Raw genomic sequence first — 26,194 nt, forward strand, 5'->3', positions numbered from 1 at the left:
TTAAAACGAAGAGAGACTAGTTATGGAGTACAATGCAAATTTTGACTATTTTTTAGATAGAGTATGAGACAATCCAGAAATGTCACACTTCTGACTCCCTCACTTGGTCAATAGGGCACAGGTTTCGGGTTTCCCTCTCCTTCGCCCCTTTGGGGCAGAAATGTGTGAGAGGCGGCCCAGGGAGAGAAATGAAACCAGAGGCTTGGCTGAAGACGGAGCTGAGGCTCTCTGTAGGGCATGCGGGGTCAGAAGTGCCCTCTCAGCCTCCAGGTCCCCGTCCCACACATGGGAGCACTGGCTCCACCTGCCATACCTTGCAGGGCTCCTGTCCCCAGATATCTGCCTGGCGGTGGGACCCTGAGGACAAATGATGAGCACTGGCTCTGGGGGTGCTGGCAGGTGAAGCCGGTGGGACATTCATCTGACAGAGGGAGCTTGGTGAGCAGAGGCACGGGGGCTGGAGATCCGGAGCACACAGAGGGCCGTGAGCCCAGCCGCCCCTCTCTCCTCTGTGGGGCTGAGCAGGGCCTCCTCTCGCCTGTGGGATCCGGAGCACACAGAGGGCTGTGAGCCCAGCCGCCCCTCTCTCCTCTGTGGGGCTGAGCAGGGCCTCCTCTCGCCTGTGGTGCCAGATTGCCCTCAGCCCTGCTCCACCCTGCAGGGTTGGCTGCAGTGGGTCTCCAGCCCTCCTGATCTGACCTCACACAGGCAGTGTGAGAGGGAGCTAGGGGAGCAGGCCAGGGTGCTTATCCCCTCAGCTCCCTCCATTTGGAGTACTTAAGGTTAACTACATCCCTCAACCAGAGGTCAGCATTCAATGACTCATCTAGGCAGCGGGATGGTAACAAGCCCTCTGTTGAGAGTCCTGGAGAATGCACCTTCCTTTAGGGTTACCCTTCAGCTTAGTGCCCCTGTGTGGTCAGTCCCATTGTTCCTGATTACTCCACCGTGAGTGTACCAACACATTCCATGTAGCAGGACAGAAGGAGAACAGGTGGGCAAAAGAGAGAGAGAAGCAGAGGTGATTGAGTGAGGAGTGGATTAAAGGTGGCCGATTGGGATTCGTTTTTCTGGGTGCCCGATACCTTTTCTTGAAGACAACCTGGAAACCACATCTTGGATTAGCAGAGGGAGAGTGGTGTGATTAGTTAGTGAAGTCTGTCACAGAGCAGGGATTGGAGGAATAACATGTATTCTGCCATTCTGGAACTGACCACAGAGAGCTTTGAGCTACAGAAAGAGGGACTTGAATTTTATCCCACAAGTTTTGGCTGGGGCAAAAGATAGTGTCATTAAAGCTGTTTGGAATAGAGAAGCACAATCCTGGTATTTCTCTCTTCTGTGGCATGACATTGCGAGAAGTGGACACAGGAGAGGCCACCACATCGAGGAGGCCATGACAGTGGCCAGGAGGAGACCAGAAATAGGAAAAGGCAGGGGAGAGAGAGGCAAAAAAATGTGTGGGAAGGTAAAAAAATTTTGAGGTCAAATTCTTAGGGTCTGCTGACTTGTTGCTTATCAGGATTGAAAATGAATCCTGTAATCAGGATGCTGGAAGGATGCAGGTGCCATCATGGGAACAATAGACTCAAAAGGAGTATAAGGATGAGGAGGAGGGAGAGGAGAGGAGTTAGTCAAGTGTAGCATATTGTTAGTGTCTGATAAGGACTCTCAATGCACTCTGATGGACAGGGGTCTGGAGCAGACCGGTGGGCACTGGACAGTCTTCGCCTCCCCCTCAGTGGGCCAGTAATGAGGACACCTCTAATTGCAAACACAGTGGCAGCACCATCTGGCCTCCAGGAATGAGTGACAGCAAGGGGAGGGGTGGCAGCTGGTCAGGGAAGGGTGAAGGGTGTGCAAATGCCACAAGATACCTCAGGTCTATCTGCTTGGGGGACCCTGCAGAAGCCACTCTGAGATCAGGGCCCTCCAGCAAGACCACTCTGTTCTTGTCCCCTTAAGCCTGGACTCCCCAGGGCTTAGTATTCTTGATTGGGTTATTTTTTTTTCCTCTAATTTTAAAATTCACATCTGCTCATTATAGAAAATTAGAAAAAAAATTGCTTGCTCTTAAGAAGAAAAATCACCATAACCCCACCTGCAGGAAGAGATGCAGCTGGAAGTCGGTGTATCCCTCCAGATTCCTTTTTCTTCTCTTGTCTTTAGCGGGTTTGATGGGAAGACCTCTTCGGCCACCAACTCGGGTCCACAGAATATAGCCTGTCACTTTGGGCTGTCAATCAGCTTAGTACGGATTCTGAGTTATCCCTCCACCTCTGGGTGGTGCCTTAGTTCTGGATCTCACACATCCCAAAGTATATAAGTGGGGAGGCTGTTGACAGGCCCTGGGTCGCCTGTCACCTGTGCTTGTCCACATGAGTAAGCCTGGGGCAAGACTGCGGCTCTGCAGCTCCCTGTGCATCTCTCTGGACTCAGGGATGGTGCACAGTTTGAAAACGGCACCTGTGGAGCGGCCTGAGAGGCTTCTGTGGCAATGGGGCGGGGGGCCTTCCCTGGGGACTCTGGGCGCCCTGGCATCCCCTAACCCAGCCCAGACCCAGAGAACACCCCCCTGTGTGAGGAAGCCCCCCAACCCCTGCTTCTCACTGTCACATGATCCTCTACCTTGACCTTTCCCAGTGAACTTGCAAGACCACGAAATCCAGAGACTAAATCATTTGTAACCAGAAACTAGCTACTCTTACCCCAGGGGTGGGAGAGGCTAAGGCAGAAGTCCTCCCAGGAGGTAAAAGAAGATGTTTGGCCAAAAAGAAAGGGGCGAGGGAGCAACATAAACACACCTTTGTCATAAAACAATCAAAGCCGTTAAGTCCCAACAAATACATATACTTTCCTTACAAAGTTGAGACTATAATGTACTTTCTCAAAGGCTTCCTGGTTCCTCACTCCCCCTTATACTGTTGGGTGTTTTCTCATGTCATTTGAAAACGTACTTTTTGATGGTAGCTTCTCAGGTTAATATAGTAAATGAGCTGGAACCCGGGGGTCAGTGGGTTAACGATCTGTTGTGGGTGTGTGCGGAGACTCCTATCAATAACCTCCTTCCCTCATCTCTCTCCTCTCTGAAGCCTTCCCCACCCCAGCACCCCCCCCCCCATCGCCACTCCCTGCTCAAGTCGCTACCATGGGTCCCGGTTACAATCACATCGAGTTATCACTCTGGCTTCAACCCCCTTCATAACCTCACAGTCCCTGGCTTCTCTGCAAGAAGAAGTTGTCCCCCAACTCCTGCCACAAGTACCCATCCTTCTTTGTCCTGATGCTCCTCCCTCCGAACTCTGGAATCCTGCTCATTCTTGACATCAAGCCCCATTCCCTGCAGCTGCCCTCTGAAACCCCGCCTCTCCCTCTTGGCTGAAGCATCTCCCAGGGGGTGTTAAGGGCTGCAATCCCTGCTGAAATGCTGGGGTCCTTGGCCTCACCCCTCCTCTCCCTAAGCCACTCCGGCCAGTGGGTGTGGTCTGCTCAAGGGGGCTCAGGGGAAGGGCTGTGCCCACCGCTGGCCTGCAGGTGGCCTGGCTCTGGTCAGAACTGCTTTTCTGTCCAGCGCCAGCCCTGCAGGGCCTGTTGCACCCGCCCCCAGCCTGCCCTCCTGCAGGGCAGGAAGCAGAGAGCCGGCAGAAGGTGTCCTCACAGCCTCATGCGCAGCCGGGAGTGTCTCCAAAAGCTCACTCAGTCTCTTACCCAAAGTGCTCCTGTTCTGGCTCTGCTGGCAGTCAGGGCCCGCCACAGGGCAGAGTGGGGGGCAGGCGCGCTCCCTCCATGCCCATCAGAACCGATGAGGAGCCAGCGTGCCGGGTCCAGTTCACAGGAGCCCGAGGTCCGCGTCTCTTCCCAGCAGCCGGCCGCAGGAAGGACAGGCTGGCCAGTCGGCAGGGGCGCTGGGACCTTCCCTGATCCACGAGTTAGTCCTGACACCCAGCATTAAAACTACACTGAACTTCTCAGAGCAGCAGCTCGAGTCCATTTTTGCAAATGGATCCTAGAAGAATGGTTTTCCATCCAAAAGTGTCCCGCAGAACTGGGAGGGAGGGGTGAGAGGTGGGATCCGGAGCCCGGCCAGCAGCGCACCCTGGTGCGAGAAGGGGCGCGGTGCCGCGGCGTGGATCCTGTGACGCGACACGTGGGGGGCGGGGTGGGTGGGGGTCCGGTCAGAGCGCCACGGGGCTTCGCCACCCCGACCTCGGGTTTCATTCCAAAGTTGTCCAAAACCCTCCACCGGTTCGCAGCCGCGCAGCCACCCACCACACCTCACCGATGAGAACAAGGTGTGGCAGGACAGGTGGTTGGTCACAGGTCGCAGGAGGCTGCCAGCGCAGACACTTCCCAAGGTCTGGGACTCGATTGAGGCACCTAGGGTGACACAGACCCCAGCGCACTCCGGGAGAGCGGGCGTCCTGGGGTGCTGAGCTCTGCACAGCTGAGCAGGGAGCATCTGTCCAACTTGGGGACATGCTACTGGAGGACCAAGAACAGGGTCCCAAAAAGAAGTTTCTTTTTTGGGTTTTAGAACAGGTAATAGTTCTGCAAAGGAAGTCAGTACTGAGTCACAGATTTTTTTCTTTTCTATTCTTTTCTTTTCTTCTTTCTATTAATACAGGAGGCCTTCAGGTTATGATCGTCTCAACACATAACGTTTCAAGTTTACCACACTCCCATAAAAACTTGAAAAAATTGAGACATGAGTGTTTTGGCTTACCCCGTTAATGTGGTACTTACAGACCACGTGGGCAAACTGGTTATGTTGTGTGCGGTGGAAGAACACACAGGACAGTGTACAGTACCGTATATTTATATCCTTTTCCTTTTTCTGTGGCTTCGCTGTGTTTTTATGTTCTAGATCAGTGGTAGTCAACCTGGTCCCTACCGCCCACTAGTGGGCGTTCCAGCTTTCATGGTGGGCGGTAGCGGAGCAACCAAAGTATAGATAAAAACACAGATTTAACTATAGTAAGTTGTTTTATAAAGATTTATTCTGCCAGACTTAGCAAAAATCCAACATAAAGTACTTGGTAAGTAATTATTATTATATGCTTTAACTTGCTGTAACTCTGCTTTATAAATTTTATAAAGTAAAGTTACTTCCCTACTTTATAAATCACCATTACTGTGGAACCAGTGGGCGGTTAGAAAATTTTACGACTAACAGATACAAAAGTGGGCGGTAGGTATAAAAAGGTTGACCACCTCTGTTCTATTAATAGACTATGATTTTACAACTGTGTTAGGATAGGCAAATGACATAGCCACCTCTGTTCTATTAATAGATTATGATTTTACAACTGTGTTAGGATAGGCAAATGACATAGCTAGGTCTAGGATGTGTTTCAACTTACACCAGAATTCAGGTTATGTCACTGTTGTAGGAACAGAACTGTGTCATAACCCAGGGACCCCCTGCAGTAGATTTTACTTAACCCATGTGTGCTGGTGTTTCCAGGATCACCCCTAAGTTAGATGATTTGCCAGGAGAACTCAGCACACAGTTGTTCTTATGGCCAAGTTTTGTTTTTTTGTTTTTTTGTTGTTGTTTTTTTAACAACAAAAGAACAGAGAGCAGATCAACAAAGGGAAAAGGTGTGTGGACTGAAGAAGAAACCAGACTCAAGCTTTCTAGAGCTTCTCCACCTGGAGTCACATGGGACTTGCTTACAACCTCAGCAATAAGTTGTGATGTCGCATTTAAAACGTGTTTCCCAAGGAAGCTGCTGAGAGTGAGACTCAGTCCCAGGACTGTTTTTTGTTTTGTTTTGTTTGTATTTTTCTGAAATGAGAAGTGGGTGGAGGGCAGAGGACGACAGACAGACAGACTACTGCATGCGCCGGACCGGGAGCCACCCGGCATGCCCACCAGAGGGCAATGCTGGCCCCTCTGGGACATTGCTGTGCTATGTGCTAATCCGAGCTATTCTAGCACCTGAGGCAGAGGCCATGAAGCCGTCCTCAGTGCCCGGGTCAACTTTGTTCCAATGGAGCCTTGGCTGCAGGAGGGGAAGAGAGAGACAGAGAGAAAGGAGAGGCAGAGGGCTGGAGAAGAAGATAGGCGCTTCTCCTGTGTGCCCTGGCCGGGAATCGAACCCGGGACTCCTACACACCAGGCCGACGCTCTACCACTGAGCCAACCAGCCAGGGCCCAGAGTTTTTACTAGGGCTGGTTACATAGACACCCCTGGTGGTCCCATACCCAAATTCCAGGCTCCCTGGAAAGGGTAAAGCAGGTGTTTGGCATAAACCGCATTGTTATACAGTCTAGACACAGGAAGCTGTTCTTGTCATTTAGGGGATGGTGGGAACCCTCTCAGGGCACAGGCTCACACACCTCTCTGACCTTCCTCTTGCCCTGCTGGTTGTTCCTTTCAAGATCTCCTTCACTAGTTTGTCTGGGCTGCTTGACCACAACTGTGCCCCACCCCTGCTCAGCCTCCCCACATGTCTTCCTGTCACTCTTACATCCATCCTGAGAACTTTAATACCACCCACCATGTAGATGGCTCTCTTTGTTCAGCTCTCTCAAGATCCACACGTGGATGTCGAGTTAGTATCTGGAAACACATGACTTATTTACCGTTACTTCCACCCCCAAAACCCCAGCTCCTCAGCCTCATCAATGGAACATAAGTACTGAGACAACCAGTACCACGCCATACACTGGGGTCAGCCTCGCTATCTCTCTTCCTCCCTCACATCAGCACCACTAGCAAGACCTCTCAGTGCTACCCCAAGGTATGTCCACCTCCATCCCATCTCTGGCCACCACTCTGGCTTGGATGACTGTGGACATTTCTGGTCCATCTGCGTGTTGATTGCCCTCTTTCAGACTGTTGTCTGGAGGGAGCTCTCTAAGCTGTGCATCAGCTATGTCCCCTCTTTCATTTCCCCCGTGGCCACCAGGCTTTGCAAGATCTAGTCCTGCCTGCCCCGCTCAGCACCCCGTTTGACAGGTCTCCCATCACTGGTTCTGCTTCAGCCACCTGGGCTTTCTCTCACAGACATCAATTTCAACCACCCCAGTGCCTTGGCACTTGCCATTCCCTTTCTCTGAGAATGCCAGCTCTCAGTCTTCGCATGAGAGTGGCAGCAAGCTGAGCAACCTCAAGCTGTGGCTTCATGTGGGCATTAGGTTGGATGGTACTTCCCTCGAGAGGGCAGATAGGAGGTGGGTGATGGGCAGGCATGGGGGGTGGAGCCAGCCAGGGAGACCGCCTATGTACAACTGGCTCCCAGGGTAAACCTTGACCTTGGTGAGCCTCACATACCCATCTGGAAAATGGGGCTGTTGGAAGAATGCAAGACAAATATTGCACTATGCCCAAACACACACACACACACACACACACACACACATCTTAGAATGGGCTCTTTCCAAAATTGACGTTGTTATTTGACCCCGTAAAGTCCAGGAGTTAGATGAGGTTCCCTGTGTCTTACCAGAAGTCACAGCCTCTCCTGAACTTGGGAAATTGCCTCCGAGTGCAGGGGGCACGGAGGCGAAGGTATGCTGGGACACAAACAGGAGACACAAACGGGGCTGCCTCCCAGGGGCTCCTCCAACCCCTGCCCATCTTGCCCGTGGCCCCACATCCCCCACCAGGGCCCGCAGCGGATCCTGCCATCTGCCGTGATTTATTGAAAAGAGGCTGTGATTAACCAGCCAGTCAGCCCCAACTGCAGCCATTTCCTTTCATTTACGTGCCCCCTGACCCTCAGCGCAGTCCCAGGCAGCGCTGGGCAAGTGTATTAATCATGCACTTTAAAAATATTTAAAGGGGAAGCTGGGCCTGAAGGGGAGCCTCCTTTAATGGACTCGTTTTCAGCAGAGGGTGAGTATGCTAATTAGGAGATAAAACAAACTGGCCGTTTGAAATGCAAATGAGCCCGGGGAAGTGCTTCTGGTCCCTTCCTTCTTTGCTGCCTGCTCAGAAGGCTAAATCTTACTTGTCCCGGCTACTTCCCGCCGCAGACGCTTAACCAGGAAGGATAGCCGCTGGTCCCGGACCAGAGAGGCAGCTGGTCCTCCCCTCTGCTTCTCTGTGAGGCGCAGGAGGACAGGAGTCCCCCAGTCCCGCACTGCAGAAACCCGAGCCCGGAGGAAGGCGCGAGCTCTGGCTCCTGTGCTGTCTCTGGCACCTCCCAGCGTCTCCCCACATCTGGGCATCGCTGCCTGGTCCTTTCTCTCCACTTCTCTCCCTCTGCTCATCCCGGTCCCAGGTTTCCCTGTTTCCTGCCTGCCTGCCTCTCACCAGGTAACCCTCTCCACTCTGGTCTGCGAGCTGCTGGCCAGAGCCTTCCACTTGCCAGCCTCCAGCCCTTGCAGTGACCCCCGTCCCCTTGCACCCTCCCGTCAAGTCTGGACTCCTCCAATCTCACCCCCCCCACCCATCCACGCCACCCTATCTCAGCCCTGACACCCCTGCTGCCACCGCTTGGCTCAGCTAGACTTGGGGCCGGTGTCGTCTCTGCACGGAAGCCCTCTTCCTGTCTACTCTTTTGCACTGCATGGCGCTTGGATATGGCACCCATTGGGTGTGGCAAACCACCCATGTGCTCCTGTATTTGTTACTCCCCCTTGGTGTGGGAGCTGTTTCCTGCCCCCTAGCTGCTGGCACAATGCTTGCATTGAGATTGGGGGAACCCAGGGAGACCCACGAGCTCCCTCTTCCCAGTGACAGGCATCTTTCTAGCTCATCGGCTGCAAGGCAGTTCTAGAGAAGCAGAGACTCATTTAATCCAGAAGTCACCTTATTTAAGATTTATACCTTTCTTTTGAGAGAGAGAGAGAGAGAGAGAGAGAGAGAGAGGCAGGAAGGGAGAGAGATGAGAAACATCAACTTGTAGTTGCATCACTTTAGTTGTTCATTGATTGCTTCTCATGTGTGCCTTGACCATGCTGATCCAGTGACCCCTTGCTCAAGTCAGCAACCTTGGGCTCAAGCCGGCAACCATGGGGTCATGTCTATGATTCTACACTCAAGCTAGCCATGCCGCGCTCAACCTGGTCTACAAGACAAAGAAGAAAAGTGTAGTAGAAGGGGAGGGGGCGCCAATAAAGGGTCGTGCCCCGGGCACCAGTTATGTTCCCTACGCCACTGCCCTCAGAGTGTCTGCTTTTCTATAAGATAGGCAGAGTGACCCTGCACTCCCAGACAGGGTCCAGGCAGAGCCTGGTGGGTAGGTGCACACTGCCCTCCCCAGTCCTGCCTGGGCAGCCTGCCTTCCCTTCTTTTAATCCCTTGTGCCACTTCACTCATCCAAATCCCAGCTGCTGAGGCTGGCCTCACTTTTCTGGGCACTGCTGAGCAGGTGCCCAATAATAATATTAGAACATTATGTGTCATGCTCAGCACTCTCCCTTCACCAGTCCCAGTCTAAATTCTCCCCCCACTCTGCCCCGTTCACTGGCTCCTTCACACTCCCCTCAACTCCTTATCAAACTGTGTCTCCGGGTGGATCGTGTGGGAAGCAGATGCTGAGAAATTGAAATACGAAAGCTTCTTGGGGAGTCTCACCTATGAAAGGAAAAGTAAGAAGTTACACCTGTGGGCAGAGGAGCCTCAGGCCACGATGCAGACCCGAAACAGCCTGAGCCCGCCCGGCTGCAGGCATTGGGCAGCGCACACCTTTTACAGCAGCCCCGCCTGGGGGGACAGGCCACGCAGAGCAGGATGACCAGCTCAGAAGCTGGTAAAGCTACCAGCTGGAGACTGTCGGCTGACGGGCTGCTCCCAGGTGGGCAGCTGTCCTGTCTTTCTAGAAGAGGGGCTCTGAGCAGCTCCTGCCCTTGGGTCTTAGCCTGCTTTCCCCTGAGAGCAGAGCCCAGGACAATAGCTTGTTCAGGGAGGAGGGATGAAAGCTGGGAGGGCAGGATGACCAATGCTGAAGGCAGCGTCACTGGCCACCCCACGGTGGCTGGCACGTGTCTGGAGACCTAGTGAAGAGTGTATATCCTGAGCTGCATCTCAGAACCATCTCCTAGGGCAGTGGTTCTCAAAGTGTGTGCCAGGGCGCCCTGGTGCACCCTAGAAGATTTCCAGGTGTGCCCTATGGTATTCCAGAGAAATATGTGCCTGTTGGGGACCAAAAAACCAACAGGGTTTTTGGAGTTTAGATTTTGGGGGGACAGAGGTGTGGGGAATTGGCTGTAAACTGACAGTCTGCCCAACCTCCCACCTCACTTGCCTGACTTAGTTGCAAAAGGCTGTTAAGCTGTGGTGCTGGATTGTTTACACTACCCCCCATGTTCCCCAGAAAGACTGGAAGAAAGTTTCTTCTATCCTTTGTTTGGTGTAAAGTTAAGATGATATGTATGGTGGGAGTTTTGGATTGATGATTAAACATAAGGAATTATCTCTGAAGCCTTTTGGATTTCTATAAAAGAAGAATATGTGGCAATATCTAAAAAAGCTTTGAACATTTTACTACAATTTTCAACATCCTATTTATGTGAATTAGGATTTTCTACCATCAACACAATTAAGAGTAAAAAGAGAGCCCTGGCCGGTTGGCTCAGCGGTAGAGCATCGGCCTGGCATGCAGGAGTCCCGGGTTCGATTCCCGGCCAGGGCACACAGGAGAAGCGCCCATCTGCTTCTCCATCCCTCCCCCTCTCCTTCCTCTCTGTCTCTCTCTTCCCCTCCTGCAGCAGAGGCTCCACTGGAGCAAAGATGGCCCAGGCGCTGGGGATGGCTCTGTGGCCTCTGCTTCAGGCATTAGAATGACTCTGGATGCAACAGAGCGACGCCCCAGATGGGCAGAGCATCGCCCCCTGGTGGGCGTGCCGGGTGGATCCCGGTCGGGCGCATGCGGGAGTCTGACTGCCTCCTCGTTTCCAGCTTCGGGGGAAAAAAAAGAGTAAAAAGAGAGGAATTCTTCAATGTATTGACAAGGAAATGAGAGTTTGCCTTTCAAATATATATGCCCAAACATTGAAGAAATCGCTAGGACACATCAGGCTCATGTTTCTCATAAACACAAGAATGAAAAAACGTAACACATTCGTGCCGGGACCTGCCCAATTTACTAAATCTTACTAAGAATGTATGTGTGTGTGTGTGTGTGTGTGTGTGTGTGTGTGTGTGTATATATATATATATATATAAAGATAACTTTTTGTCATTTTTTAATTTTTAACCCCTTTTTACGATTTCTAAAAAGCATAACAAAAAATGTAACATAAAATGTTTTTTAGCTTGACCAGGCGGTGGCGCAGTGGATAGAGCATCAGACTGGGATGCAGAGGACCCAGGTTCGAGACAGCGAGGTCGCCAGCTTGAGTGCAGGCTCATCTGATTTGAACAAAAGCTCACCATCTTGGACCCAAGGTCGCTGGCTTGAGCAAGGGGTCACTCGGTCTGCTGAAGGCCCACGGTCAAGGCACATATGAGAAAGCAATCAATGAGCAACTAAGGTGTCTCAACAAAAAACTGATGATTGATGCTTCTCATCTCTCTCCATTCCTGTCTGTCTCTCTGACTCTCTCTCTGTCTCTGTAAAAAAAAAATGTTTTTAATGTCAGAATAAATTTGATTTTGTCATATTTATTTCATTTAATTACCATAAAAGCACGCTTGGACTTAATATTTTTTAATATTTGACTTAATTATTATAACATATTTCTCAGAAATTTGTATATAGTGCGCCTACAATTATTTGTAGGATTTTAAATGCGCCCCGACTTCAAAAAGTTTGAGAACCACTGCCCTAGGGGAAGGAGAGGGAGAGCTCCCCCAGCCACTGCTGCCCCACTGGACAAGGGTGTGCATTTCCCCCACACTACCAGGGGCTCAGGCCCGGGTGCTGGACAGTGCCCCACCCACACCCTCTACCCCGCTTGGACCAGAGGCAAGATGGTGCCCAGCTGTCCCTGTGTAAAGGTGGCCAGAGCCGCGCAGGCCTGGTCCCTGTGGCAGACAGCAGGTTGACTTGGTGGTGGCAGAGACTTTGTTTGGGAACCCTATTAAGTTCGAAGGGCTTATATTACCCTCTACGAGGAGAAGTCACATGGATGCCATCTGCCAGTCTGGCTCAGGAGGTGCGGGCCAGGGTATAGATGTAGGCGTTGTCAGCTCGTGGAGAGCCATGGACTGGACGCGTGCACCTGCGGAGGGGAGGAAGGCACCACCGAGAGCGAGCGGGGCGGCTGCCGACTCCTCGCTGCAAAGCTGGCCCCGCCCCCGAAGGCAGCCCGTCCTGCAGGTAACAGCTCATACCCTGGGGAGGGGGCAGGCTGGCTTTGATTGCTGAGCGGTTTGATCAATCCCAGTACTGGAAAAGACAACTTCAGGCTGCACACTGCATTTGCCTCCTGCTGCTCACAGCTCTGGTGAGAGATTATCCAGGTGCTATTTGTGTGAATGTCAGTGTAGCCCAGCACAGGGCACATGGTGGCATTCGGTGCCCATTTGCCAAAAGGCTGGACAAGGTTGGGGTGCCTGGGCAGCAACTCTGTGTAACTCTTGTCTTTGTCTCTCTTCTTCTGCCCTTCTCTGGTCTTGGAGAGCACACCCTGCCCTCTGATAAGTGGCCAGGACCCTGGTGCAAAAGACGGACATTTTTAGGTCCTGCGGGAAGCTGTGTAGGGGATTTGCTTCTGCCTGACGCCTTTATTAATTACTGGGCCAGGAAGATAAACAGTTTGCTAATTAAATTTGTAAATGTTGCTAAATTGGAAGGTGTTCTGATTGCTCAGTCCCAGGAAGATAGAACGGTCTCACATCGGGCCTCAGAGAGGCCAGGCTGGGGCTGATTAATGGATTTCTGATGGCCACCATTTATTGAGCACATCTTCTGTGCAAGGCATTGCATGGGTCAGGAGTCAGCCTGGGTTCTAGCTACTCGTATCCTGGGGGCCTTGAGCAAGTTTCTTCCAGGTCTCTGTCTTCTCCTTTCTGCAGGACAGCGTCCCTCAGAGCTGTGGAATTTATTAGCCTGCTGTCAGGATCCCCAGCAAGTGAGAGAGAGCTCAGGGGGCCCAGCACAGAGCTTCCCTAGAAAGCCTCTGTTGGGAAGTGGGGGACAGCCAGGACTCCCGATCTTGGTGTGGGAACCTGATGGGTCTGGTAGGTCTAGGGAGGGTGGGAACTAGAAGGTCTGTAGCTGTGTGTAGTACTATGGAGGCCTAGAGGTCTGTAGCTTGAGGAGACTGGGAAGGAGGGGTGGGGTCTGATGGTTCAGGGGAACCTTGGGTCTAAGGAGCCTGAAAAGGTCTGAAGACAAGGGGCAGTTTTTGAGGGTTTGTAGATCTGGGGGTCTGAGGATTGGGGTCTCTAGATGTAGGGAGGGTGATGATCTGGGAGCTACAGGGGCCTGGGAGTATGGGTCTGAGGGTTTGGGGGGTCGAGGCCTGGGTTGTCTGGGGCTCAGAGTCTTGAGGCTCTGGGGCTCTTGAGGGAAGTGAAAAGGTTCAGAATTCAAGAAGGAGAGGGTCTGAGGAGACTGGACTCTGGGATCTGGAACCTAGAGGTGTCTGGGAGTTGGGAGCCTGGAGTCTCAGATAGACTCTGGGGGATCTTGGGACGTCTGAGGCTCTGAAAGTGTTTGAAGATGGGGATCTAGAATGAAGAGGCTGGAATGGAAAGCAGAATGTGGCCCAATGTCGCCACCTACTGTATGTTCCTCCACATTACAGCCAGTGAGTCAGGGCTGAGGATCACAGCATCCCAGCTCTCCTGGCGTCTCCTCTTTCCTCTAACGGTCTGGACTCTCCCAGGTGCTGAGCACATCTGTGTGGGAAGGGGAAAGTGAGCAGACGCCCAAGGGTTGCGAGTATGCAGGGTCACACCCTGAGCAGGCGGGCAGTGTGTCTGTCTGGTGCACTGCCGTGACTCCCCCACAAAAACCACACCTGTTTTGTAGCAGACCTGCAATTCATGTTTGTTGAACAAGAAAAGTAGCATTTTAAAAGTAGTCAACAGACCCTGGCCATTTCACTCAGTGGACAGAGCATTGGTCCCACATGCAGACGTCTCGGGTTCAGTCCTCAGTCAGGGCGCACCTGAGAAACGACCGTGTTCCCCTCCCACTCCCCCTTTATCTCCCCCCCCCCCCCACAGCCAGTGGCTCAGTTGATTTGAGCGTTGGCCTCAAGCACTGAGGATAGCTCAAATGATTCAAGTATCGGCCTCAAACAGAGGCTGCTGAGTGCCAGTTTGGGCACATTTGGGAGTCTGTCTCACTCAAAATAATAATAATAATAATAATAATAATAATAGTAGTAGTCCACAACAAGGGCACTGCTTAACATACCCTGCAGGTGCACACACATGCAGAGCCCTGTTAGAAGTCAGGCACCATGCAGCTGCTGAATTGGAAAGGGACCTTGGAGATATTGCCCTATAATTCTGCCTAATTTAGGACAGTCCAGGAGGTAATGCACATTCCTACCCCCCAAAGCACTTGTGTCCACTGAGTTCAGAGCCTGTGGCTTCAGGTGTGGCTCATGTGACAAAAGTGCCAATTCCTAAGCACCTCTCCTGGGCAGGACCTGAGCCACCATCCTCCAAACACCAGAAGAAAGGCTAACTAACCTTGGTCCTGTCTCTGGAGAGCTTGCTGGCCATAAGAAGAGACAGGACCTGCAAGCAGGGACATCCCGCCGTGTGGTCTGGGCAGTGACGGGTCACACAAGGCACATGGGTTGATTGGAAGTGGGGTGTGTGGGGCTTGGGAACATGTCAAGGGAGACGTCTCTCACAGGAGAGACAACAGCAGCACAAGCACGTGTGAGTCAGAGAGAAGTTGCAGAGCTGCTGGGCGTTTGGAAGGAGCTGGTGGGAGCTGGTGGGAGGTGAGAGTCTGGACATTTCCCTAGAGAAAAGCAGGAGCCAAGCCAAGGGAAATAAGACTCTGGAGGCATGGGACGTGGTCAGATCGTCCCTCAGAAAGAGTCCTGGTTGCCGGGTGGGCGATGTATGAGCAGGGAGGCTGGAGGGAGGCCAGCATGGAGGTGGCAGCATTCGTCTGAAGAGAGGTGACAGTTATTAATAGCTTGCTGTGTTCACTGTATCAACTCATTTATGCTTTCAACACATAACATTTATGTTGTTATGTTGATGAACTTGCCCAAAGTCACACAATGTAGTGAGGGTCAAGGTTCAAACCCATACGCCTGGCTCTAGAGCCCCCAACCCCCTCTAGCCTGCTAAGATTAAGAGGAAGGGAGGAAGGGAAGCTTGAGGACACCTGGGGCTGCCCTGTGGCCCCCCACACAGGTGTGCTAGCCCCCTTTTCCCTTCATCACTGCAGCCAGTGATGAGTTTCTGGGGAGGGAGGCAGGAGAGACCTGCTCTCCTGGGTGCTGAGCCCCACCTCCCAGCCCCTGGGTCCAGAAGGAAGGCATATTTTATAGAACATGGGGCCCGCGGCTGTCTCTGTCGTGCAAGACAGATGGGGAGGGTGGGTGATTAAATTTTTATGGGTGTGAAGTGTAAAATGCAGGTGACTTTTGTCCGGGAAAGGAAATCCTTGACACTTCAGTCGGATGAAGAGTAGGGCACTAAATCCCAGTGAGAAGCAGGCGGGCACATGAGCCATGACCGGCGCTGCGAGCCTGCAGCACAGAGCTCTCGCTGCCTCAGCAGCTGGTCCTGGCCCAAAACAGGTGTTTCAAAAAGGTGGCACATCAGCGGAACAAAATCCCAGGGTCAGAGGCCCCATGCTTTACCCCTTGTGGACTGACGCAGCTCTCCTTGGCTTGGCCTCCTCAAGATGAAGTGCCTTACTCAAGGCTCTGTGTGGTAAAAGAAAAATGCTGGATTTCTGAGTGTGTAACAAGTGTGAGGGTAGAGCAGCACACCGATTTTACATGAAAATATGTTGGGAAAAAAATCTATTTTAAAAACTTGTCAATGTGCGTGTATTGCAAATGGTTTAAATATAATTTCTCAGAGGAAGATATTATTTTTCATGTAGATATAGTATACAGTATTCTTTTTTTATTGAAAGGGAAAGAGAGAAAGACAGACAGACAAACAGGGATAGACTGACAGGAAAGGAGAGTAATGAAAAGCATCAGTTCTTTGTTGCAGCACCTTAGTTGTTCGTTGATTGCTTTCTCATATGTGCCTTGATTGTGGGGGGTGGGGGGCGAGGGGAGCTGAGCCAGTGATCCCTTGCTCAAGCCCATGACTTTGAGCTCAAACCAGCGACCAGGGGATCATGTTGATGATCCCAGGCTCAAGCCGGCAACCTTGGGGTTTCAAACCTGGGTCCTCAGTGTCCTAGGCCAATGCTCTATCCACTGTTCCACCACCTTGTCAGGCTAGTATACAGTATTCATAAGTCCAGGAGAAATCATGCTTTTTGATACATGTATAATTGTTCAGAAACTTGGAGGATGTGAAATGCTCAACTTTGCTGTGACGGTTTGTGTAGCTGTCGGCCACTAGAGGGCAGCAGCATCATGGTTTTAATTCTAATGCCTGGGTCTTCTGTCAGGGCAGGTGGCAGGATATTTGGGAAATTTCTGAAGGGACAGCAAGACAGTGGTAACATCTTGATTACTAACCAAGCTGGTAGCAGTTGTACTTTGCACCAGGAATGTCCATATCTCATTTAAGCTTCACTTAAAGCCTATTAGAAGACTATTTTTAGGCCCAGAAAAATTAAGTAGTTTTCTAGTAACTGACATATCTGGGATTTGAAAGCAGGTGTGTTCAACTCTAAGGCAGAAGGGTTGCCAGGTGGATCCCGATCAGGGCACATGCAGGGGTCTGTCTCTCTATCTCCTGTCCTCTCACTTAAAAAAATAATAATACATTTTTTAAAAAGTGAAAGTGCTGGTGTAGGAGAGGCTGTTCCGCTCCTCTGGCGTAGCCCCTCCATGGGAGACCACTCACTGTGGCCTGTTCTCTTGGCCAGAGCTGGGGCCACTCTTAAGGAGGGCACCTCATCTTCTAACCCATTAATGTCCATGGAGCATCCCAGTGGGATGCTAGCCCCTGAAGCTGTGGGGGTGACCATGCTCCAGCACCCCACGGCATATGCAGGCATGGGCGTGGCCTGAGGTCCACCGAAAGTACCTGTATCAACGGGCCACTGCTGACCACTCTCTCAGGTGAGTACTATAAAGGAGGGCCAGACTAGCCAGGGTGATGCGAGTGAGGTGACGGGGAGCCACCTTCTCCCAGCTCTCCTCTCCTACCTGCCCAACCTGTTGTCCTCGACCAAGCAAAGGTGTGAAAGTCTCTCTCCTTATAGGGTCAGTCCTTTCCAGAAAGCTGCTAGGTTCTTTATGCAACCTGATCCTTGGTGAGCACAACCCACCCCAGAGCATCCTTAAAGCCAAGCCAGGACTCCTGCCACAAACCTCTCTCACCCCCGTCCTCTCTCTCCAGGGTCGAGCGTGCTCATTAGACAACTTGAATTGCTTCCTGCCAGGTGTCAGCTGCCAGGGCGGACCTCACAGCTCAGGGGACACCAGGGTCTCACTAGCTCTGTCCAGAGGCGGGAGGCAACGGGGTTGAGAGCTGTGTGGTGAGCATTTCTTGCCCTCTGAGCCTCTACTTTTGTGAAACACAATAAATTATGCTGACTGGACAGATTAGGGTGATCATGATAGGAGAGGCTGAGGACAGAGGCCACGGTGCTGGGGACACAGCAAGCGCAGCCCATTCTAGAGCCTCTCCTCTCTCCTCAGTAGAAGAGGGAAGTGGGCTGGTGGCAGCAGATTCTTTGCCCTGCATGAAATGTGAACTCAAGTGAGGAAGATGGAATCCTGGCAGGGTGGACAGGCACAGACCACAGACCTGCCCCCCCACCTCTCTGAACCTGGAGTTGGCAGTGGCTGTGCCCCCACAGATGTCTGGGCAGCTGTTTGTTCTGCCTGGCCACCCCTCAGCAGCCCCCCAGGGGCTCCGTGGACTTTCCCCCATTCTTCACCAGGTTTCAGGTTGTGGTAGCTTCACCCATCATGCTGCCCACTGACACAGGCTGTCAGGGCTACCCAGACTGGAGGCCCTGGGTGCATCTTATGCTACTTCCACAGGGACTGGCCTTCGGTCCAGGCAGGCCAGGCTCAGGGACCCGCTCACACTTGGGTCTTTCCTGCGCAAGCCAGGAATCCTGTCCTTTGTGAGAAACGGGGTGGGCAGAGTGATGTTGACAGTCCTGTTGAGAAGGCAGGTCAAGACTGCATTTAGGAAGGGAAGGGTGTTCTGCTGCTGCTGCAGGGTGGCCTGACTGAGGAGGAGACAGCTGTCGCTCAACAGGAGCATGTCCCTGAGGGCTCAGGCCCTGGCTGGGAAGGGCCTGTGCTGACCACTCGGGAGGAGCCCCTGGGCAGCATGGGGCTGGCACTGGGGGCACGAGGCCGGGTCCCTGCCTTCACAGGCTGACACACATGTGCAGGCTGAGGACAGAGGAAGCCAGTTGGTGAGAAATCAGTGATCAAACAGATAGGATCAAAACTAATAGTATAGCAATAGTCACTAGTTCTTCATTACGTCTCATGTGCTGGGCTGCAGACTAGCATTTTTCACGTTTCCTCTCCATTAGTCCCATTACTCACCCCCTGAGGAGGAAACTGAGTCGGTGGGAGGTTCCTTAACTTCATGCCAAGCAACTTGTAAATGGCAGAGCCAGGGTCTAGCCAGGTTGTGTGCACTCCCGAGCCAACCGCGACGCCCCCTCCCCATGACCTCTACTTTCCACTCCAAGAATCCACAGGAAGGAAAAGGGGAGAGGAACAGGAAGGAAGGGAGAGAGAAAGGGGAAGAACTGGAGAGCGTGGCCGGCTTCAGGAGGGGCAGCACGTTAGCCGATGCTGCAGAACCCAGAGGAGTGACCCCAGGAGCAGTGTGGGGGGCCTGGGGGCACTGGTGCCCCATGTACATCGCCCCTGCTGACCCGCCTCCATCCAAAGTTGGTGAATCCAGGGAAGAGTGCAGAGCGATGCTCACAGGTAGACACACAGAAGGGAGAGACAGAACAAATCTCGGCTTGGACAACCCAGCTGATTCCTCGCCCCTTTCTAAATTGGCACAGACAGCAGCACGATATCTACACGCAAAAGGGTGAAGTTGGGTCTTTGTCTAACACCACACACAAAATTAACTCAAAATGGACCAAAGACATAAATGTAAGACCCACAACTAGAAAACTCTTAGAAGGAAACATAAGGCAAAAGCTTCACAATGTTGGATTTGGTAATGACTTCTCAGATATGACACCAAAGGCAAAGTGAACAAACAAACAAAAAATGGGCAGATTGGACTCCATGGAAATAACATTCTGTGCATCAAAAGACAATGTCAACAGAAGTTCCTTTAAAAACCTACAGGCTGAGAAACTGTCTACTAATCAGATACCTGATAAGGGACTAACATCCTGAATAAAAAACTCATAAAACTCAACAACTAATACAAAAAACAAAAACACCAACCCATTATAAAAAATGAGCAAAGACTTGAACAGACATTTTTCCAAAAAAGATATATAAACCGCCAATAAACACGTGAAAAGATGCTCAACACCAGTAATCCTCAGGGAAATACGAGTCAGAGCCACAGTGAGATGCCTGCTCATACTATTAGGGGGGTTGCTGCCAATAAAAAACAGACGGTAACAAGTGTTGATAGGCACGTGGGAAATTGGAGTTCTTGTGCGCCATCGGTGGAAATGCAAAAAGGTACAAGCACTGTGGAAAACGGTCTGATGACTCCTCAAAAAATTAAAATTAGAATTACCATATCATTCAGCAATTCCACTTCTGGGCATGTACCCAAAAGAATTGAAAGCACGGTATTGAAGAGATATTTGTACACCCGTGTTCACAGTGGCATTATTCACAACAAGAGGTGGAAGCAACCCAACAGTCCATCGACAGATAAATGGATAAGCAAATCGTGGTCTATATATACAAGGGAGTATTACTCAGCCCTAAAAAGGAAGGAGATTCTGGCATGTACTACACACAGATGAACCTTGAGAACAACACTGAAGTGAGTCAATCATAAAGAATAGGTACCATGTGATCCCATTCATAGGAGGTGCTCAGAGTGTCACACTCCCTGAAACAGAAGTAGAATGCTGGCTTTCCCAAAGGACAGCATAATGGCCCTCAAGATGTCATGCCCTAATCCCCAGAACCTGGCATATGTTACCTCATGTGGCTGAAGACACTTGGGGTGTGATTACATTAAGGGTCTTGAGATGGGATAGACCAGCCTGCAGTCTGTGCTGGACCCAAATGCACCACAAAGGTCTTTGTAAGATGGAGGCAAGAGGTTCAGAAACAGAGACTTGGGGGAGAGAGGGAAGGAGGGAGAGAAGAAAAGGCCATACTGCTGGCTTTGAAAATGGAGAAAGGAGCCGTAAGTCAAGGAAACGGGGGTCCCCCGCAGGGCTTCCCCCAGTACCTCCCCCCCGCCCCCCGGAGGAACACTGCCTACAGACACCAAGATTTAGCCCAGTGGGACTTCTGCTCTACAGGGCTGTGCAATAGTGAATCTGTGCTGTTTGAAGCCGCTGGGTTGGTGGTGAGCGCTGCAGCAGCCACAGGAAACTAATGTAACAGCCTTGTTGGAAGGTGTTCTCATTGTGCCTCCTGACTGGTGTGTGAGCAGCCTGCAGGCCTTCCTACCTGTGTAACTTAAAGCAAATCCTTATCTCTCTGAGTCTCCATTGCCCCAGGTGACCTACTTGTTCTATAGATGCAATTGACTGGGGAGGTCATTGACCCGAGTGCCAGGCAGATGGGCGTGAGCTAAGTGAGTGCCCTCTGCTGGCCTCCTCAGGAAAGGGGCTGCTGCTGGCCCTCTAGGATGCAGGTAGCTCCCACAACTTGACTACAGGGACTGAGGCAGTGGCCAGCTCTCCTTACCCAGTTCTAGAAGAAGCCTGAGATGGCTGACTGGGGTGAGATCATAGAGATCTAAGCTCTGCTGACTCAACCACATCTCACCCCCAGGGCAGGGCCCTGCCCTCTTGCTTTATTGATTGATTTAAGAGAGAGAAGCATTCATTTTTAGTTGTGTACCCATTGGTTGCTTCCTGTATGTGCCCTGACTGGGGATAAAACCTGTAACTTTGGCATTTGGGGAAGATGCTCTCATCAACTGAGCAACCCGCCAGGGCCTCTCTATGTCCTCTGTTGAAGCATCTTAACGCAGCTTGCAGAAATACACGTGCTGGGAGGAAGGCGTGTGGCAGGGTGGGTATGCCCCTTCCCTCCCGCCAGTCTCTGTGTCCTGTCCAGACATGGGCCAGGCCATCTGGAGGAGGCTCCTGTTTAGAGGGAGGGGATTTGAAAATCAAACTGGTGGAACTGGAACATTCCATCCTTGAGCTGAGCAGTTTCCAACCAGGGCATGAAATGAGCCATATGCAGCCCAGCCGAGGGCAGTCCGGGCCATGTACTTAGTGTTTGCTAGTTGTGAGAAGTGACAATGGTCAGGCGTCTCGTGCTCTACCAGGTAGGAACGGGCATTTACGGTGCATCAGTGTGCATTGAGCATCTTCCCTACATTTATGGCGCTCACTTTTGCTGATCAACCTGTGACAACAGTACTTTTAGTTGCATTTAACAGATGAATAAGTGAGGCTCAAACAAGTTTCATTGACGGTCTAAGGTTACACCAGCCTGGTCTAAGCCCTGGCCCTGTGACTCTGAAGCCAACATCCTTCTTGTCCAGCAGCGGTCCACCCTGCTGCCTGCTTCTGCCTCTCTCCATCATCCTGCTATTTCTAACTGCTAACACAGCCAGATGCTTCTCTCTTCTCCCAGTCTCCCTGCTCTCAGACCTACCCCTTTACTTCCCATTCTCACGCAGCAAAGCCAGGCCTGGCTGCCATCCACCCAGCATGCTGCCCACCTGCAGTGCCAGTGCGGACGTGCTTGTTCTTGCCGTGACTGTCTGCCCACCTGAGGGAGAGCGCAGGGACCCCAACCTGTGAGATGCACAGCAGGACCCATGAGCCTGCGGCACCTGGCTGGGACTGCATGTGATAGGAACTCTGCAAGCATGAGGCACTTTCCCGAGGAGGTGGTGACAGCGATGCTGAGTGGGGAGCAGGGCGGGGGGTCAGGGCTGCTGGCTGCGGGGACAGCCTGTCCTCCCGGGCCCAGCCTCCAGCCAGCGTACCATGTGTGCCCCTGAGCAGGCGCTGGGCCTCAACGTCAGGGACGGGGAGGTCCGGGCTTCCTCAAGGGGCTTTCCCCAGAGCAGCCTCTTACAGAGAGGGCCCTGGAGCCCCAGAAGCAGGCTTTGCTGATGTATCTCGCCCTGGCAACCCTGAAGTACTGTGGGCCCATGGGAAGTGAGGCCTTTAAAATCTGTGCTTGGAGAGTCCCAGGGCAGACAAGGAAGGAGCTCATCTTTTCTAACAAGTTATCAACCTGGGCTTTCTCCTCCTCTGCCCGCACCTCACCTGGCCCAGGCTGGGACCCCGCAAAAGTCCTCCCAGGACCCGGCCGGCCCTAAGGCCACAATCCTGGATGGATAGCTCTGAACAAAGTGCCCGCCACTGCCTAGTGACCAGTAGAAAAAGGGAGAGCCCGCGGAGAGAGGAGGAAGGGGCGCACCACGCCCACGTGCTGCGGGGCAGGCAGGAGCCCCGAGGGGGAGGGGCAGCAGGTGTGCGAGCTTCCAGGTCCCGGGGCTGTGCGGTGGGCAGGGCTCGGACCAGGGCGCAGCTGGGTACACTAGCGAGCTGCTGTCCGGGAGCACTAGCTCACGTTCTCATTGGCTACTGTGTCCCACACAGAACAGGAACAATGGAAGGATGTGCTAAGCCACCACGTGCTGACAATCTGTTTACTGGGCTCAAGGTTTATCCAGGTTTTCCTGAGTTATTTGGTCAGCGATTTGGCAATACAGGGCAGAAAGGCAAGGACACCTTGCTGACTCTGGGTCACCAGGCACAGAAGAAAGAACCGGCTCCGGGAACAAGACAGGGAGGTTGGCTTGGCCCTGCAGGTCCCCGTGGCTGCCCATGGCCATGGTCTGTTTCCCTTCCCACCTCTGTTTCCCAGGCTGTCGTGTTTGTCTACATGGTCTGTGATCGGGAGATAACCAAGAAGTAGAAAGAAAGAAAGAACAAACATGTGGTCAGAATTACCCAGGGGCTACAACCAATGCTATAAGGATCAAAATTCTAATCTTTTCCATGGACACATCTCAAGACCAGCCATGTGCTCTACAGAAAGCTCAAATGAACCCTCTAACCAGAGAGTTTTCCCTTATATCTTATTGTGGACACAGGAAATAGACCCTGCCCGGAAGCACGTGAATGGTTGTGGGTGAATCATGCTTTCTGGGTCTCAGACAGGTAGTTGGCATCCAAGCCTCTTGTGGTGGTGATGGATGAGGGGCAGGGCTGAGGAATGCAGGGCAAGGTCTTTAGTTTCAGGGGGCATCCAGGGGCTTGGAGGCTGGGAGTAACCACATCTCTGATCAGCCAGGAGAACTGAGCATGACAGTCTTTTACTTCTATGGGGGGAAAGAAATCTGTGGTGTAAGTAGCTTGAACCAAGATACGATTTGAACGGCCTAGACATCCTCAAAGCCCCTGATTTGCACAAGCCAATCCCATTGTGTAGGAATTCTTCATAAGGTGATGCTGACAACCTCTCTTTGACCCTCTCATCTACCTCCCTGTCCTCCCTACCCTGTAGGGGAAGACAATGCATGCACACGCACCACACACACACACACACACACACACACACACACACAAACAGATGAAGGCCTAAATTTTCCATTGAATAAAATTAGCCATGGGAAATTTGTCAGTTCCTTTGCCAAGTGAAAGACGCAGCGAATCATCTACGGGGTTAGTAAAACTTGCTGAGAATACCCTGAAGTGATGTGTTGGAGATAATTAGGGGGAAGTGACAATGAACCCACTGATCAACTCTTGGAATATGTTCTTCCGCATTATTTGATAAAAGAAAACTTTGGCCTGGTACCTCTTTCATTTTGATTTTTTTTTCCAAAATCATTGTACAATAGCTGGCAGCCACCACTTTGGGTCCCCTTCCCTTGTCATTCAATGTGTGCATGGGGGGGCATGGTGGGTATGTGAATGTGTTTAACTTCCTCTTGAGTCTAAGTCATGGGCCATTAATAATATCTGACTGCAAAACTTAAGAAGCCATTAAATATTATACTATTTATAAGTAATCTGTTGCCCAAGGCATGGAGCTACTTAATGGGGACTTGAATTAATGTGTAACTTAAGAAATAGATCATTCTACAAATATGGGCTACCAAAAGCATAATTTAAGCTGTTTTATTTACTTCAGCTCTTGGATGGGTGCAAGAGATGTAATAAGTACAAATACTAATAAATGAAGTGTACTAATCCAGGCATTATACAGATTAGGTTACATGTGTGATTTAGTTATTACAATAGCCATGCCAGAGAGATACTACTACTATTCCCATTTTATAGATAAAGAAACCGAGGCTTTGAAAGGTCTTCTATAAGTAGTCCAAGGTCATGCTGTGGAATTTAAACCCAAGTGCATATGACTCATAACTGCTAGATACTGCATCTCTGAGGTAGGAAAATTAAGGCAGAGAGTGGGTGTATGTGCTAGGATATCAATTAATGTGCCTAAGTGCAAGAATGGAGCTGGTTGGAGGACACAGTGGTAAAGGTGACACTGAGGAGAAACATGCAGGTTTTATCATAAAGACCTTGGGAGAGAGAGATGGGTCACTGGGTGCTCAGCCAGCTGCAGCTAATGACTGACCTTTCTAAGCCTTGAGCCCTGGTAGTTAGGATGACCTAGTCACTAACTGTGGGTGATGTGAGGAGAGCCCAGTTCAGAAGTTTCTATACAAATGTGTGTTTTTAGAATGGTCTTTGGATTTTCATGCAGGGAGATCCTCCCAGTTGAAGTGGGCTGATCTTCTCAGGATCCATGATGAAGCTGACCCTGTGCTGCCCTTCATTCCAGACAGGCTGTGCCACACCCCATGGTCACTCCCACAGCCTGGGCTAACCCAGGAGGAGGCTCTCTTCTGTGGGCCTCAGAAGCTTCCCGATCACCACGATCATGTACACAGGCTGGAGTGAGTTCTGCCCACCTGTCTCCCTAGCGCACCACTTGGGTCCTGAAAGTAGTATTGTATGGAGAGGATACTGGAGACCAGCTGGGGGCTGGTGGGTGGGTAATGGTGTTGAGGTGATTGCGAGGGTCAGAGGCTGGCTCACCATTCAGGATGCTCTTGTCTCTGCTCCTCATTCTCCTGAAGACCATGGACTCCTCCTCAGAGACCCAAGTCCCTCAGAGAAGCTGGGCCTACAGTCATCACTCGGAGCTCTTGCCTCTGGCTGGTGACAGAGTAAAAGGCAAAAGTGGCAAAGGTCTAGCTCTCTTCACTCCTGGCATGTGACCCTTCTCCGTCTGACATATAGAGCCAAGCTCTGGCCATGCAGTAAGCACCATCCTGTTATCTCATGAGGATGAGAGCTGAAGTCAAGCCTCCCCCGAAACCGAGGGAGTCTACCAGCCAAGGGCTCAGAGGAAACCCTTGTTCATTTAGGACCAGGGCTGCAGACTAACTTCTGGAGTCTGGAGGGAAGGAAAAAACAGGTGAAAAGGGCCAGCTCCCTGATAGGGGTGTCCCACCCTGTGCCTTTTTTGGGAAAGATGTGCTCTGCCCTCCTCTCAGCTGCTGGTGGCTTTTCCAGGCTGGACACATGCCCAGGAACTGTCCAGCTAACAGTCTGCTGAAGGGCATGGGCAGCCACCCCACCTCAGTCAGCTGGGCTGCAAGACGGCCTGTGGCTAGTGAGCTGGTGACCTACACAGGGAGTGTGTGTGTGTGTGTGTGTGTGTGTGGCCAGGATGGAGGCCAGGGTGGAGGCATAGGACGGGAGCCACTTCGCGTCATCATGTTTGACCTGTAAGCCATTGCATTCCTGACAGTTGGTTAATTAAAAATAAGCCCAGGGCCAAAGGAGGCCCTCAGTGGGGCAGAAATTTCTTGCTACAAAGAGATTCAATGTTTCAGACTAAAGCAATATAAAAGGTATAAATGTTCAAGCAACTTCTTTTATAGCTGTAAACCTGGAGGCCCTGAAAAAAGACAGTGACCAACCCATGGTCACAAAGCTAATTAAGAGTTTAGCCAAGGGCCAGATCTTACCCTTACTATAGCCCACTTTCTACAGACAGTATAGTTGGTTTGTATATACACCCAGATATTTTTCTACCAGCTGCTAG

This window comes from Saccopteryx bilineata, chromosome 5 (assembly GCF_036850765.1).
Source record: "Saccopteryx bilineata isolate mSacBil1 chromosome 5, mSacBil1_pri_phased_curated, whole genome shotgun sequence".
In the NCBI taxonomy this organism is placed as follows: Eukaryota; Metazoa; Chordata; class Mammalia; order Chiroptera; family Emballonuridae; genus Saccopteryx; species Saccopteryx bilineata.